General features: G+C 43.8%; 1 protein-coding gene across 1 annotated transcript in view; it reads left to right on the top strand.

The window, feature by feature from the left end:
• The window catches only part of MID1 (midline 1), a 339,535-nt gene that overhangs the window by 146,569 nt on the left and 177,080 nt on the right, over positions 1 to 15,886 (top strand). The window lies entirely within an intron of this gene.

Genomic DNA, 15,886 nt, shown 5'->3' with positions numbered 1-15,886 from the left:
CTTTTCTGTGAACTCTTTCCAAGCTCCACACATCCCTCTTCAACGGCGGAGCTCAGGACTGGGCAGAGAACCTTTGAAAGAGCTTGAAGGGCCCGAGAGCTTCAGGAGCCCTATCTTACACTTCCGTGTACCCCCGTATTGGGCGCACTTTGAGAACCTGTGCTTGTTCTTAGTTAGCTGACTAGCTTTCTTTATTCCCTTCCCATCTGAAGAAAGAATTTGGTTTTCTATTGGGGTGCCCTTCTGTAACGGGATAGGGATTTCTTCTATTTGCTTGGGACTATTCTACTGCAGTTAGTCAAGGTTATTTTGTGTTTTGCTGTCCATTTACAAATCTATCAGCCACTGGTAACTCCTGCTGAGGTTCGAAGTCGTCTGAAACTCAATTTGGGCGTTATCAGTGAATTGCTGCACAAAGCACCGGCGCGGGGCCCTCCGCGGGAACTGGGGCGAACCCAGGAGAGCGTCGTTGGCTGACACCTTCAGCCCGAGGAGGCATCTCTCTTGTCTTCTTGCTCTCTGCCAGCCTTCCCCACTTTTGACTTTGTATTGGGACAGACTTTCCCTGTTTCACTCTCTCTCTCCTTTTCTCTTTACTCATTCCTTCTTCCTTTTCATCTCTTCCGTGTCCCTCAACACCTGCCAGCTGCCCCTGCGTGAGATTGCGCCCTGGACAACACTGTCTGGTGATCACGGTTGGGAATGACACGGGGGAGACGATGGAAGGCGAGAAACATCCCGCACAGTTTTCCCTTCTTATACTGTCTTAGCTGAAATCAGGCCACGTAGGTCACAGATAAGAACTGGTCAGAAGCACCAACTGATGAAAACTGTAAGACCCATGAAGAAGTGCCCTCCTCGGGCCCAGCCGCTGAGCAGTGCTAGCGCCGGAAACGTGTGCGTCCTTCTGCTAGCAGGTACCTTTCTGGCCCCACAGATGGAGCTAGTCAGAGTGTTGCCAGTTTCATGTTCAAAAGAATCAGTCTAACTCACATTGACTATTACTTGATTTGTCAGGGGCCAAGCCCGTGTTTTCAATTCCAGAAGTTGTCCCAGCTCGCCTTGAAAGCTGGGGTCTGTATTAATCCCTGTCTAGAAATTGAAGAATCCCTGACATTATAAAAGGTTTATTCATACATCTTCGGAGATTTTTTTTTTTTTAAACAGCTGTGTGTCTGTGGCAAGAAGCAGGTGTGAGGGCTTTTGCATGGATGTCTCTACAGCCAAGACTATCTCTCACTGTTGAAAACTACAAAGCTATAAAAACCAGTTCAGATATCTCCTACTTCTTCAGGGGTTACTGATGGTAGAACAAATGCCTACTTTGGGAGTTTCTGTTTGACTGCTTGGTTGATTTGGTTTGCTTTTCTTACTTTTGGCGGATTGAATTTTGTGTATCCATTTGTCGCAAGCTACAATTTAAAAATTTCCTCACCAAAAGATAGTTCACACTCTAGAGGTTGAATTGATAAACACATCCTTAATTTTCTGTTTTTAAAGATTTTATTTATTTATTTTAGAGAGAGAGCACGCATGAGCAGGGGAAGGGGCAGAGGGGGAGGAAGAGAGAGATTCTCAAGCAGATTCTGTGCCGTGTGTGGAGCCTAAGTTGGGGCTTGATCTCATGACCCTGAGATCACGACCTGAGCCAAAACTGAGAGTCCAATGCTCAACCCACTGAGCCACCCAGGCGCACCCCCCTTTTTTTAGTAGGCTCCACACCCAACGTGGGACTTGACTTCACGACCCTGAGATCAAGAGTCTCATGTTCTACCATCTCCCCCTGCTTGTTCTACATTTTAGTTCCAGGCCGCGTTTCTGAAATCATGGTGAAGCAGATACCCTCTCCTGCCTTACCACTGGCCAGATCTAAAAGTGTGTAAGAGAAGGGACCGTGAAGGCTACTAATCATGGCAAATGACAGGAGCCACCAGAGTAACTTCGTCAGTTTGGATTAAGAAAAGGAACTTTTCGTGGGGTGTGAAATGGTGCAGCCACTTTGAAAACAGTCTGGCGGGCGGGTCCTCAAAAAGTGAAACATAAAGCTACTTACTGTTTGAGCCAGCAATTCCACTTCTGGGTGTGTACCCACGAGAAATGAAATATGTGTCCGCATACAGACTTGTGACAGCCTCATGCACAGTAGCCAAAAACTGGAAACATCCCACATGTCCATCAATTGATGAGTGGATTCCGTACAACAGAATCTTATTCAGCAATAAAAGGGAATGCGGTACTGATAGATACCACATCATACTAAGTAAAAGAAGCCAGTCCCACGGGATCATATCTCGTGTGAAATGTCCAGATTTGGGGCACCTGGGTGGCTCAGTCAGTTGGGCAGTTGCCTTCAGCTCTGGTCATGATCTCAGGGTCCTGGGATCAAGTCCTGCATCCGGCTCTCTGCTCAGCAGGGAGCCTGCTTCTCCTTCTGCCTGCCGCTCCCCCTGCCTGTGCTGTCTCTCTCTGACAAATAAATAAAATAGAAAAAAAGGAAAAAAGAAATGCGCAGATTAGGTAAATCCGTAGAGACAGAAGATAGGTGGGTGGTTGTGGGGTGGGGGGGGCGTGGGGTGGGGAGACTGAGAGCAGAGGGTCCAAGGAGTAGGCAGTGACCGTAATGGATACAAGGTTTTCTTTTAATGGGAGATAAGCCTCTTCTAGATGGTGGTGACAGCTCACAGCTCAGTGCATATACAAGTAAAACGCTGGCTCATCCACAGGACGTGAGTGAATCATCTGATAGAATTACATGTCAATGAAGCTATTCCTGAAGAAAAGCAAACGGGTGAGTTCCTAGAGGCTGGTGCTCTAGGTCGTTCACCCTATGCTTTTATTTGTTAGGGTTCAAAAAGAGATAGCTAGCTCCTGTTAGCATTTTAATTAAACAGTTTCTCCAAATGGTACTGTGGGAGGCATCAAGCAAGCCAATACCGTGAGCAAGGATGCCAACTCCAAGTTTTAATCCTTACCCTCACCACGAGCTTGCCTGACACGCGTAAGCCAAAGGCTAAACCTCTTTCGAAGTTAGCTGTCCATTTTCTCAGAATAACGGTGGTAATGTCCAGCGAGCTTCCAGAATTATATCAGCATTAAATTAGATGTCTGCTTTCATGGTCCCTTAAAGAGTGCCGTGGAGGGGCGCCTGGGTGGTCAGTGGGTTAAGCCACTGCCTTTGGCTTGGGTCGTGATCCCAGGGTTCTAGGATCGAGCCCCGCCCACACGGGGCTCTGTGCTCAGCAGGGAGCCTGCTTCCCCCTCTCTCTCTGTCTGCCTCTCTGCCTACTTCTGATCTCTCTCTGTCAAATAAATAAAATCTTAAAAAAAAAAAGAGTGCTGTGGAGATGCGAAGACATTATTACATAGCCAGCAGTATGTATTATAAATATCAGAGATGTGTATGTTTAATGTGAATATTTAGGTGATTCCTATGGTCCTCTTGATCTTGACATTGAATAATTATACCTCTCCCCCCTCCCCACCCCACCCAGTATGAAATATGAACATTTCGATTACATTTAGACATTTACCTTAGATATAATCTTGGTTTGTGATATGTTTATAGTCTTCGTATTAACCTCTGAACTTCACTCGTGAAGGGGAAGAGTGCAAAATAATGATTTTAACCAAGTTTTTAAAAAGAGAACAAGAAAGTTAAAGGGAGTGAGAGCCAATGATACAACCAGGTCTGTGGGAATTGTAAATACTGTTTTTTTTAACTTTTAAAAAATATTTTATTTATTTGACAGAGAGAAATCACAACTAGGCAGAGAGGCAGGCAGAGAGAGGAGGGAGCAGTCTCCCTGCCCAGCAGAGAGCCCGATGCGGGACTCGATCCAGGACCCTGGGATCATGACCTGAGCCGAAGGCAGAGGCTTTAACCCACTGAGCCACCCAGGCACCCCTGTAAATACTGTTTTAAAGTATATCTGTGTATTTATTTTTAATTAACTCTACATCCAATGTAGGGCTTGAACTCGCGACCCCAAGATCAACAGTCACACACTTTTCCCATTGAGCCAGCCAGGCGCCCCCGGAAATACTGTTTTAATAACTCCTGGGTGAGCATTGGAAGCAGTAAAAGGAAATAGATCTCTCATTTATAATCATTTACAGGATGCTTTTCTGAATGAATTGAAAATGTGGGGTAAGTAAAATTTTCCTGGAGAAAGTTAACTCATTGTCCAAAACCCCGTTGACTCTGGATGCCGACACACGTGCTGGGAAGACTGTGGCACGTGGTTCTGTCATTGTAATTATCGAAGCTTCACTGAGAGAACACATTCCTGGACAAGTACCGGTTGGAGAGAGATATTTTCATTCTGCATCAAAAATAGATTTTTTTTGCTCTCATTTTTTGTATTTTGAAATAGTTTAAGAAACACAACAGGCTGCAAAGTGAGTACAGGGTCCCTGTGTACCCTTCACGCAGCTTCCCCCGTGAGAACATCCTTCCTTCCTCAGGGCAGACAGTGTCCAAACCTGGAAATCGGCATTTATGCAGCATTACCAAAAATCAGTTTTCTTTTTTGTTGTTGTTTTTTTAAAGATTTTATTTATTTATTTGACAGAAAGAGACACAGCAAGAGAGGGAACACAAGCGGTGGGAGTGGGAGAGGGAGAAGCAGACTCCCCGCCAAACAGGGAGCCCGATGCGGGGCTCGATCCCAGGACCCTGGGATCATGACCTGAGCTGAAGGCAGACGCTTAACGACTGAGCCACCCAGGCACCCCCAGAAATTGATGTTCGTCATGGTGAAATTTCTCACAGAATTTGGGCTACAAATTATCCCAGCCTTTCAAATCTCAAGTGTCACAATTGAAACTGTTTCTGTTGGCTCAAGCTTTATTAAAGGGTGTCATTTGATTCTGCATGTAAACAAATGTTGCCTTAAGCGTTGGGGGTTCTCTTAATTACAAGTGTGGAAACCCAGATAATAGCGCATATTAGCTTCCGTTTGTATCTGAAAATACTAATAAGCTCCAATTCTGAATATATTACTATTTTTTAACTCCACATTGCTTTTAAATAACACTTGGATCATTAAATCCTCATTGTTTCCTCAGAGGTGGCAGGCGTTATTAAAATGTATTCTGCATATTTTGTTTCCATAATGACACCTCATCAGTGCCAATTAACACTGTAGTAAAATAATTAAAAACACCTATTTGAGAAATAAGTGGGAAACAAAAGAGAAACTCTCCTACTACGCCTTCTAAGGGACAGAATCTGATGGAAAGTTGAAATATTAGACAAGACCCGCAGCCTGGTCAGGCAGAAACGTGTTCCTAGGGCGAAAAGCGCAAAAGGTCTCTGGACCTATCCCAGCCGTACAACCAAAGCAAGGGCTTCCCCACTGTGTATTCTTTCTCTGCTGCAGAATCGATTCTGAAATGGGGAGATCTCCCAAATGTCTCCAAAGACCAGTCCACAGCACCCAGGGAGGGAGGCTTTCTGAGAGCCATGCCTTCCCGTGCTGCGTAAATGGCATGTGTCACGTAAATGGCATGTGTCAGGGGGAAAGCCCCCAGTGTTGTCCTGATTGAGGGGGGTGGGGGGTTGCCCCCCCCCCCGCGGGCCCTTTCCTTTGTGTCCCGTCATTTACATGACTTAAACGCGACAATGTGCTCCACAGTCAATAAAACAAGACACTTGGCCATAGCAACCGGTTCAGAATGTGGCCCAGCTTCGCTGCTGTCCCCGACACAGAGGAAAGTGCCAGAAAGAAACACTCCATATGAATATGTTCAGAGATTTCTTTATCCCACCGGTACTTGTTTTGGATTCCACGGGGTTCGGGTTTTATGTACGGGGCCCATCTTTCCTTTGCTCTGTGAGAACGAGCTTTGTGTAAAAGGTGGGGACATGACTGCGGGGTCAGAGGGTGGGAATACATACTTGGCCGTCACGGAAATGGAATTCTGGAGTACGGTCGCAGCAAGCTATTAACACCATCCAGGAAACCATGTAAAACTCAGGAATGTACTGTACCTCTCGAAGTCACTGTTGATTTTTTTGAAGGTATGCCGTAAATGGCCCTGGGAGTGTGTGCGCTTTTCACTTCTTCCTATCACGCAGCAACATGTGCACATAATACAACCCACTCCAGAAAATCAGAAGGAAATGAGGGCAACAGCCCTCGGTGCTGTTGTCCAAGAGACGCAGCGCATATGCGATCAAAGCTGTAATTAAGCTCCAATGTCTTCCTCTTCTTTCAAGGTCATTTCCTGGCATGATAAAATTTTCCTAAGAAAGTCTTGCTTCCTCCTCCTCTTCTCCTTCTCCTTCTCCTCCGCTTCCTCCTCCTCCTCCTCCTCCTCCTTCTTCACAATCATACTTTGTACAAGTTTGAATCTAACGCTGCTGTTCTGGCAAAATTTTCACTGAGGAAGGCAAATCAGAGAGGAAAACTAGATACAGAATTTGAATGATCAGGGATAACAGTTGGATGTATTTTTGCCGTGGGACGTGGAATGGGTTTTACCTTTAGGACATAATTAGAGAACTTTATCATTTGTTGGTTCAGTGATTAGGAAATTCTTGCCCTGGAGACATTTGTGCGGCTTCTGAGAGATATGTGCTTTGTCCCTTGTCCTCAGCTGTGTCCCTCTTCGTTGGTTTCTGGGAAGTAGCCATCCCTTATAGCTGCTTATAGTGATGGATGAGATGCTGGGTCTGTGTACCTAACTTCAGAGTCATCTATAAATTAGTTATGAGCTGGTAATAAAAAAAAAATCCTAAATGTCCCTGCTTCTCAGGGAGCCACAGACCCCAGGGATCGCCAAGCAATGAAGGATCAAACTGGACTCACCAGCGAAAACACGATTAATTATTTACACACAATCAGCCTTTGACGCTGGTATAATTTGAATTGGGAGATGCTTTGTTTGCTACATGGCTACATTGATTTGTGCACTGCGTGCTGGAAGTTTGGCCACACTCTTGTTCAGGCGAAAGGGAGATGAATGGACCGTGGGTAATAGAAGGTGAGCTTTGGGTGTCGGATTTTATGCCTATGTTCATGGCAGAAGCAAAGTCATGTTGCATGGTACAGTGATATTTTAAGGCATTTTGGAAACACAAAGATTGTGTGTGGGTGCAGAGTGGAAGGGATGGGGGTTGGTGGAGAAGCAATTATAATCCTCTCATGTCAGGCCAGTGAAGGCAAATTCATTTAACCAGAACTGGGGAGAAGTCTCAATGGACAAGGTCTTCCACGTAACATCCCACTGGAGAAACTTGAGCAAAACCAGAGAGGAGTGGCTTTAATCGATGTCTCTTTGTGACTCTGCCGTCCTCTAAGATGATTTCTCGAGCATAAACCAGCCAGTGAGTTCCATGGCAGACAATCCTGGCTCCAAATCACAGGCATTTTACGCATCCATGCCATTGGGAGAGTACAGGTGCCTCTAATACTTTGCCCTCCTCAAGAGGCTGAGCGAGTCTGATTCTTTCTGTGAACCCAGGCAAAAGAAATCATAATCTTCATTTTGTAAGTTCTCTACATTTCAAGGCTTTTTACAACCTAAGAGCTGTCATTTGAATGTCGTGGATTTGGTGGGCCGCTGCTGAACAATGGGGAAATTTCATTAAGCTGAACCAAGGCTAATTCTGAAGCAGTTCTAATACATTTCCTAATAAGTAGAGGGACTTGATTCCCTATCCTCCCTTTCATGCTTGAAGAATTTCAGAATCTTTGACAAAGCTAGGCCCGCAGTGCTGGCTGCAAGCAAAGGGGCCCTCTTGGGATGGGCAGCGTTGCCTCCCAGATGCCAAAATCACTTCTTTCCTTAGAACTATTCACAACTATTTAAGAACTTTTTTTTGCTAGAAGAATAGCTCATAGATTTATGCACAGGCCTTTTTCCCTAATCGGTTCAAGACACCTTGATTGCTCACTGTCCCAAAAGCTGATGTGTAGACGTGTTCGATATTTAATTCATGTGTACGAGTAAAGGCTCATAAGTTTCTGGACCACACAGAATTCTTGTACAAGTTTTGGATCTAATCTCGCTTTTGTACTAATTCCAAAAAAGTCAATGAAGTCTGAAGGCATTTGGCAATAGAACTAACCAATTTCAACTCTGTGCTTTAGTCTACGATTAAAGTCCATGTTTCATAAATATTTGAACGTGGTTATTGGAACACCCTAGTTATCTTTTTAAGTTGTACTTTGCTATTAGACAAAGAACCATATCAGAGTATCACTCTCCCATAAAAATCTGCAAAGTAATGCTTAAATAGCTCGACATGAAAAGAGATTAAATTCCCCAAGTTCATTGTTCTGTGGACATTGGGCAAAGTGATGATGCCATGTTATAGATGAATCGAGTTATAACCCAAAATTACCCTTATATTCATCCTTGGTTCAGTTACTCTACTATCAGGAAAATCAGCCAGACTCTTGGCTAGAGGGCAGATGGGGCCCCCTGGCAACTGACATCCTCTTTACCCTACAAGTGGCTGGTTCTCTTCCTTATCACATTGTCACACTCTCCCCCCCCCCCCAAATTGTTGTCATCACCTTCATAGATCTGGTTCCTATCCTTCAAGGCATCTGATAGGTGGGTTATTGTCTTGTCTGGGTTCTCCTGGATATAGATCTCGAAATAGAGTACGGGGGCAAGTCGTTTATTTGGAGGGGAGCGATGGGGGAGGCAAGGAACCCAATAAAGAATGTGTGTTTGAGTAAGTTCTCACTATGGGCAACTGGAGCTTAATCCTATTGAGGAACTCTGGGAGCTGGTGTAAAACATACTCCTCAGAGGGGCGCCTGGGTGGCTCGGTGGGTTAGGCCGCTGCCTTCGGCTCAGGTCATGATCTCAGGGTCCTGGGATCGAGTCCCACATCAGCTCTCTGCTCAACGGAGAGCCTGCTTCCCTTCCTCTCTCTCTGCCTGCCTCTCTTGTGATTTCTCTCTGTCAAATAAATAAATAAAATCTTAAAAAAAAAAATACTCCTCAGCGATAGCACCCCTGAGACACCAAGTGAAGAGGGAGTCGGGGTATTTATGTATCGACTCTGGTCCGTCACCGGATGAGGACCGCAAAGGGTCAGAGGTGGGAGACTTTAATTCCCCCGTACCCCTTGCCTGTCAGAGCAAACAAAAGTTGGCTCCAATGCTAGAGAAAGCTCCGTGGCAAAAAGACTTGGAGGCTGGCAGTTGGACGTCAGGCTACTGGGCAGAGAGATGGAAAGGCTTACGGGAATATAAATAGAATGTTGGCCTCTCTGGTTAATACTGTGGGGAGCCAGCTTCACTGTCTACCAACCCCAGAGGCAGTACACATGCTCCACAAGTCCCTTGTGGTCACCTCATCAATATTCCTCCACCAGGAAGAGACATCATTTCATCATGACCCACCTTAAAAAATATTACCGTCTGCTTCCACTGTATATACCTTGTCAGCTGGATAGGAGAGCTCTTAGAGATTCACCTAACTTCCCAGGCCCAGCTCTGTCTCGGACAGAGGATAAAGCAGAAGAATAAGAGTGTGGGAATCTGGGCCGAGTGGGGCAAATATCCAGGGAAGGAGCTGGCCATCAGCATCCGACAGGTGGATAGCTCTTCCATTTGCAGGAGAAAGTCTGCACAGAGAAGTGAAGAATTCTTTCTCCACATGGATTTCCACAGATGGATACCATGCAAAGCATGCTATTTTATGTCCCTTGCCTTAAGATAGTCCAAGTCCAGGGTCAGGGTGCCCGGGTGGTGCAATCGGTTAAATGTCTGACTCTTGCTTTCAGCTCAGGTCATGATCTTAGGGTCATGAGATGGAGCCCAGCATCGGCTCTGTGCTCAGCACAGAGTCTGCCTAAGACTCTCTCTCCCTGGGGTCCTGGGTGGCTCAGTGGGTTAAACCTCTGCCTTCGGCTCAGGTCATGATCTCAGGGCCCTGGGATCAAGTCCCACATTGAGCTCTCCACTCAGTGGGGAGTCTGCTTGTCCCTCTCCCTCTGCCCCTCCCCCTGCTCATGCCCTCTCTCTCTCTCTCAAATCAAATAAAATAAAGTCAATGTTTTTCCACAGTGTACAGGTATCACCCCACAAATGAGAGAATCGTGTTACCTTCCTAAGAGATCTGCTCTGACTCCTCATGTAAATTATCAATCTTACATCTTGTGATCATTACTCACAGTGCCCCGACCATATTCTAGTTCCCCGTAGGGCATAGCTTCTGAGATACTCTGTAATTCACTTATTTATTGTAGTTCTTGCCTGTTCTCTTTTAATGGAAGTACATCAAAGGCAGATTTTGTCAGTTTACTTCTCTGATGTATCCTAAGCATTGAGAACAGTGCCTGGTACATAGCAGTCTCTTAATAAATATTTGTTGGATGGATGGATGGATGGATGGATGAATCAGATGAGTTTTCTGTAGCTCATGCTTTTGTTGTCCTCCCCCACCCACTCTACTATGGGGCTTTGGGATCTTATGCATGTGTAGGAGTCCCATAAATTGTTGTTAAAGAGATAACTGACTTTGGGCGAGACTGGGTGGCTTAGTGGATTAAGTGACTGCCTTTGGCTCAGGTCATGATCCTAGAGTCCTGGGATCAAGTCCTGCTTCGGGCTCCCTGCTTGGCAGGAAGTTGGCTTCTCCCTCTGACCCTCCCTGCTCTCATGTTCTTTCTCTCTCATTCTCTCTCAAATAAATACATAAAAATCTTTAAAAAAAAAAAAAAGAAAGAAAGAACTGACTTTAAAAAAAAAGAACTGGCTTACCAGAGAAAGAAAAAGTAGCCAATGTTATTGGAAGGGAAAGTTTTTTGTGTGACAAAAGTCTTTTCTCTATCAAAATTATATTTTTGGGATACCTGGGTGGCTCAGTTGGTTAAGCGGCTGCCTTTGGCTCAGGTCATGATCCAGCGTCCTGGGATCGAGTCCCACACCGGGCTCCTTGCTCGGCAGGGAGCCTGCCTCTCCCTCTGCCTCTGCCTACCGCTCTGTCTGTGCTCTCTCTCCTTCTCTCTCTCTTTGACAAATAAATAAATTGAAGCTTTTAAAAATTATATTTTCAAGATAGAGGAAGTATATGGATTAATTTATCATAAAGCATTAGACAAATTTCCTTTTGGTTGCTGCTATATTTATATCTATGTAAAACTGTAACTATATTAATGTCTCTATCTAGTTGCCCTAGATGACGATTCAGTTGGCCCACCAGAAATTTGTCTTGCCCAGAACTGTCTCTGCTGAAGATACTTTTTCTCTTCTCAAACCTTATGTATAAAACATGCGCTCTCCATAAATATTCATTGTCTGACCACAGAAAAAATGCATAGATCTTTTTAACACTTCAGTGAGGAGTTAATTGAAGCTAAAGAATTGTTCTATTAAAATATTGCCAGAATTTTTGTTATTCAAGTAGGATGCTTGGCAGGAACAAGTTACACAACATAATTTTTTTGGAAATTTTCTTTTGCATTCCTAGGAAGCAAAACCTTAAAAAGTATGGCTGGGAAATATTTTCTTTTTCAACAGTGACAAAATATTTTGGCAAAAGGTCATAAAACTTATCATCTTTTTTTTAACCTCCATAAACCAAATAATTTAATTTTGTTATGTTTTCAAATTTGGGGGAATTTTCTGACAATTTCCCATTACATATTTCAATTCTTGGATTTTTCATTAGAAACAATGCTTTCTTTTTAAAAAAGAAAGAGGGAAGGGAGAAAGGAAAAAAGAAAAAGGAAAGAAAGAAAGGAGAAAGGAGAGGAAGAAAGGAAGATATTTAAATGCTACCATTTTTAAAGATTTTTTTTAAAGATTTTATTTTTAAGGAATCTCTACACCCAACATGGAGCTTGAATCCACAACCTCAATATCAAGAGTCACATGCCCCACCAACTAAGCCATCCTGGCACCCCTATTTCTACCTTTTTTACCAACGATGTATAAGAAAGTTTAGTGCAGGCATAAGCCTTATCTCCAATTGTTGAGAGCAAATGTTTTCTGAGAAATGTGCTGTGATGATTTTTGCATTAACAATGCCTAGTGCCAACAATATTTTAGAGAGGACTTTGGTTTTTGCATGGGAGTTGATGTTTGCGTGGGAGTTGATTTCTAAGTCAGATGGCAGGAACAAAAGACAAGACATGGGAGTTCCTGAACTGATCTTGCCTAAGTTAACATAGAGTGTAAGCTAGTTCTTGCCTTAATGGAACTTACATTTTATTTATTAATGTACACGTTTGAAGGGTATTCAAGGCCAGGAGAATGGCGAATACTCTGACATGCAAACTCACGGGCTGGCAGGGCTCAGGCGATGACATCTCTGTGGGAAGAGTGTACAAAGCCAGGGGGACTGGCAGGCCAGGGCTGAGGCAGGCAGTGGAGGGCCATAAAGCACCTGTGCCTCCCTGTGTGGATCATTACTGAGCACCATCACTGCGTCTAGCTCGATTCCATATGCTGAAGCTATAGAGTCAGCTCAACAAGTTCCTTTCCTGATTTGGCTTATATTCTAATGTAACAAGACACACAATAAAACACTAAGTATCCAAGATGTCAGGTAGTGCTATGAAGACAAATGGAGCAGGGCATAGGAGTTAGGGAGCTCCAGAAAAAGAGAGGAGTGAGGTGGTTGTCAGTCATTGAAAGTGTCCAAGAAGGTCTTTTGGAAAAGAGAACAGTTGAGCAGAGACCTGAAGGAAGTGAGGGCACAAATTGTGCTTTTATCCTTGGGGGGACAACTGTAGGCAGAGAGAAGAGCAAGTGCAAAGGCCCTGAGATGAAAGCATGTGGTATCTGTTGTGGACCTACAGGGGGCTCAGAGGGGCACAAGCGGTGTGAATCAGGAGACTGAGAGAAGATGAGGTCTTGCATGAACTTTGGCTTTTACTCGGTGTGAGATGGGAGTCACTGAAGAGTTTTGAGCAGGGGAGTTCAAAAGAATCACAGCTTTTCAGAGGGCTGGGGAGGAGGTGCAGGGTGATCCAGAAGTTAGGAGACTGCAGCGGGAGTGCAATGAAAAGATGGCGGTGGCTTGGAACAGAGCGGTAGGACAAAATGAGAGAGCGTCAAATTCCGAGTGTGTGGTTTTTTAAAGTTTGTTTTATTTATTTATTTTAAATAATCTCTGCACCCAACCTGGGGCTTGAACTCATGACCCTGAGATTGAGACTTACATGCTCTTCCAAGTGAGCCTGCCAGGAAGCCCTCTGGGTGTGTTTTGAAGGGGAGATTGACAGCATCCGTGATGAACTGGTTGTTGTCCTGAGCATCTGTCTGTGTTTATGGCCAACTCTTAAATGCCCACTTGCTTTTAGGGATGGTTAGAGGTGTTTAAGAGGCCAGAGATGGGATAGACAGGAGCAGCATTGTTCCAATTAGTCTAGGCACAGTATTCAAATCTAACAACATGAAATGAGTAGATATCAAGGCTTCCATCAGTAAACTAAGTGCAAAAAGAAAGAAATGTTGTTTAGCAGCCCTCTGTAAAACCAGTTAGAGGGAGTGAGTTTATTGTGAGTTAGCAGAACTTAATGTAATGTTAATTTGCAGTAATGAATTTACAGGATTTAAGGTGGTCTCATTATTGCAGTATCTCATTTAGTTTTCCTTCAAACTATAGAGTGGTTGGAGGTAAGAAAAACAAAGATCACAGGGGGACATAAAAACTGATCATATGAGAACAAGTTAATTGGTTGGATGAATAGCCCAGAAGCAAGTGAACCAAGAGACATAATGACCATCTTAGAATATCTGTAGGGCTGTTGTGTGAAAGTGGAATTCAACTTGAGCCAATACGATCCAGAGGTGAGCTGGCTTCTTTAGGTAGAAGCTATTGCAAGAAACTCCTTAGCTAAATGGAAGGACAGCTTTGGACAACAGACACTGCTAGCGTTCTGCAATACCTGTGAGCTCATCTCCATCCTTGGGACCCTGGCACACTATTTGTGCTAGCCCCTTGTTAACGAGGTGGGGTCATGTGCCTATTTCAGGCCGACAAAAGGCAAGTGGGATTGATGTACATTCCTTCTAGTCCTGACCCTTAAAGCCTCCTTCAAGATCTTTCATCTGCTCTCTGTTCCCTTGGCTGCTGGCCAGATGCAGAGATCCAGGGAAGAACTCTGAGGTCCTAGAAGTGGTAGGTGGAAGGAGCCTGGGTGCATGAATGGATAACCTGGGTGCTATCCATTGGATAGCAACTCCGTGCTGGATTGTGATATGAACATGAAATAAAACCTTCATGTGTCAAGCCATGGAGGTTTGGGAACCCTTTGTTATAACAGCTAGATTTACTTACCCTGACCATATAATCTTTTAACTTATAGAGCTGTCCAACTGTAGAAGGGATTATAAGGATGGGAATTAATTTCCTATCCCTGGATGTGTTCAAGAACACTCACTTAGATACAAAACTCTTGAGGCAAAATCAAGCTAGAGATAAGTGACTTGGCCAAATAACTTGTACAGTATAGGAAATTTGAAAAATTTCCACTAAGGTCTCCCTATTAACAGAGAGGTATGACCTTTTACCCCTAGGTGATATGATGTATAGTTTCCAGTGAAACTTCTTTGAAATCTTTTGTCTTCATAATCTTATCTGAAATGTGAATGTGGTTTCTGTATTCTTCTCTACAACCTATCAGCTCATTTTAATATGTTTTTTTTAAGTTATAAAGTGTAGACTATTACTGAAGGGGACTCTTTCTTTTAAATCTTCCAGTGAGGTGGACGCATTAGGATTAAGTGTTCAAAAATTAATATGTTCAAAGTCAAGATGTATCAAAATCAATAAATTCATATTTGAGCCTTGTTTCAAGTGAAAGACAAAATCAAAACTCAAAATTCATTTTTCATTATTTTAAAATAATTTCCTGTATTAAGTCAATAGTATTGTACATTGCATGGTTCACATTAACCATGCCAGCTAGGGTTCTTTGGAAAACACAGGAGACTTCTTTATCTTTTAGGTCACTTATATAGAAATTATTTCCTTGACTTTTTTTTACTTAGATGAATAAAATTGTAACTGTTGTTGTGCCTGTTTACAAAAAGAAGTTTCTGTAAACATGATAGGACTCATAGAGCAAAAACTATGTTGACATTTAGCAGGTACATGCTTTTTACCTACTCACATCTGGTCATGTGATCCAACCAGGAGAGGGGAGTTTCTCCTTCAGCATTTCTCCATAACCCCATATCTTCCTTTAAACCAGCCCAGGGGCGCCTGGGTGGCTCAATTGGTTATGCATCCTGACTCCTGGTTTCAGCTCCACTCAGGTCACGATCTCACAATCATGGGACTCAGGTCACGATCTCAAGGTCATGGGATCAAGCCCCTTGTCAGGCTCCCCACTCAGCACGGAGTTTGCTTCAGATTCTCTCTCCCTCCCCCTCAGCTTCTCCCCCTGCTCATGCTGTCTCTCAGCCTCTCTCTAAAGTAAATAAATTTTTTTAAAAAATCTTTTTTTAAAGGCTGTACTTGAGAAAAGGGGAAAAAACGGATGCACCTAAGTCCATCACTTTCTTTACAGGCATTCTCTCTGGTAGATATTTATTTTATTTATTTATTTTTGTTTTAAAAATTTTATTTATTTGACAGAGACACAGCGAGAGGGGGAACACATGCAGGGGGGAGCGGGAGAGGGAGAAGTGGGAGCCTGATGTGGGGCTGGGTCCCGAGACCCTGGGATCATGACCTGAGCTGAAGGCAGATGCTTAATGACTGAGCCACCCAGGCGCCCCTCTAGTAGATGTTTAGGCAAAAATAACACCTGCTTAGAGGGACAGATGTCTCCCCCCAAGGAGTAGCTGCTTTGTTTCCCTGGGGAGAATTTGTCCATGGATTTTGAAAACTATATTTGATGTATTTTTTAAAATTTTTATTTAGTTATTTGCCAGAGAGAGACACAGTGACAAAGGGAACACAAGCA

This window comes from Meles meles, chromosome X (genome assembly GCF_922984935.1).
Source record: "Meles meles chromosome X, mMelMel3.1 paternal haplotype, whole genome shotgun sequence".
Lineage (NCBI taxonomy): Eukaryota > Metazoa > Chordata > Mammalia > Carnivora > Mustelidae > Meles > Meles meles.
The sequence above is the reverse complement of the archived record's forward strand: the minus strand, read 5'-3'. Positions and strand labels throughout refer to the sequence as shown.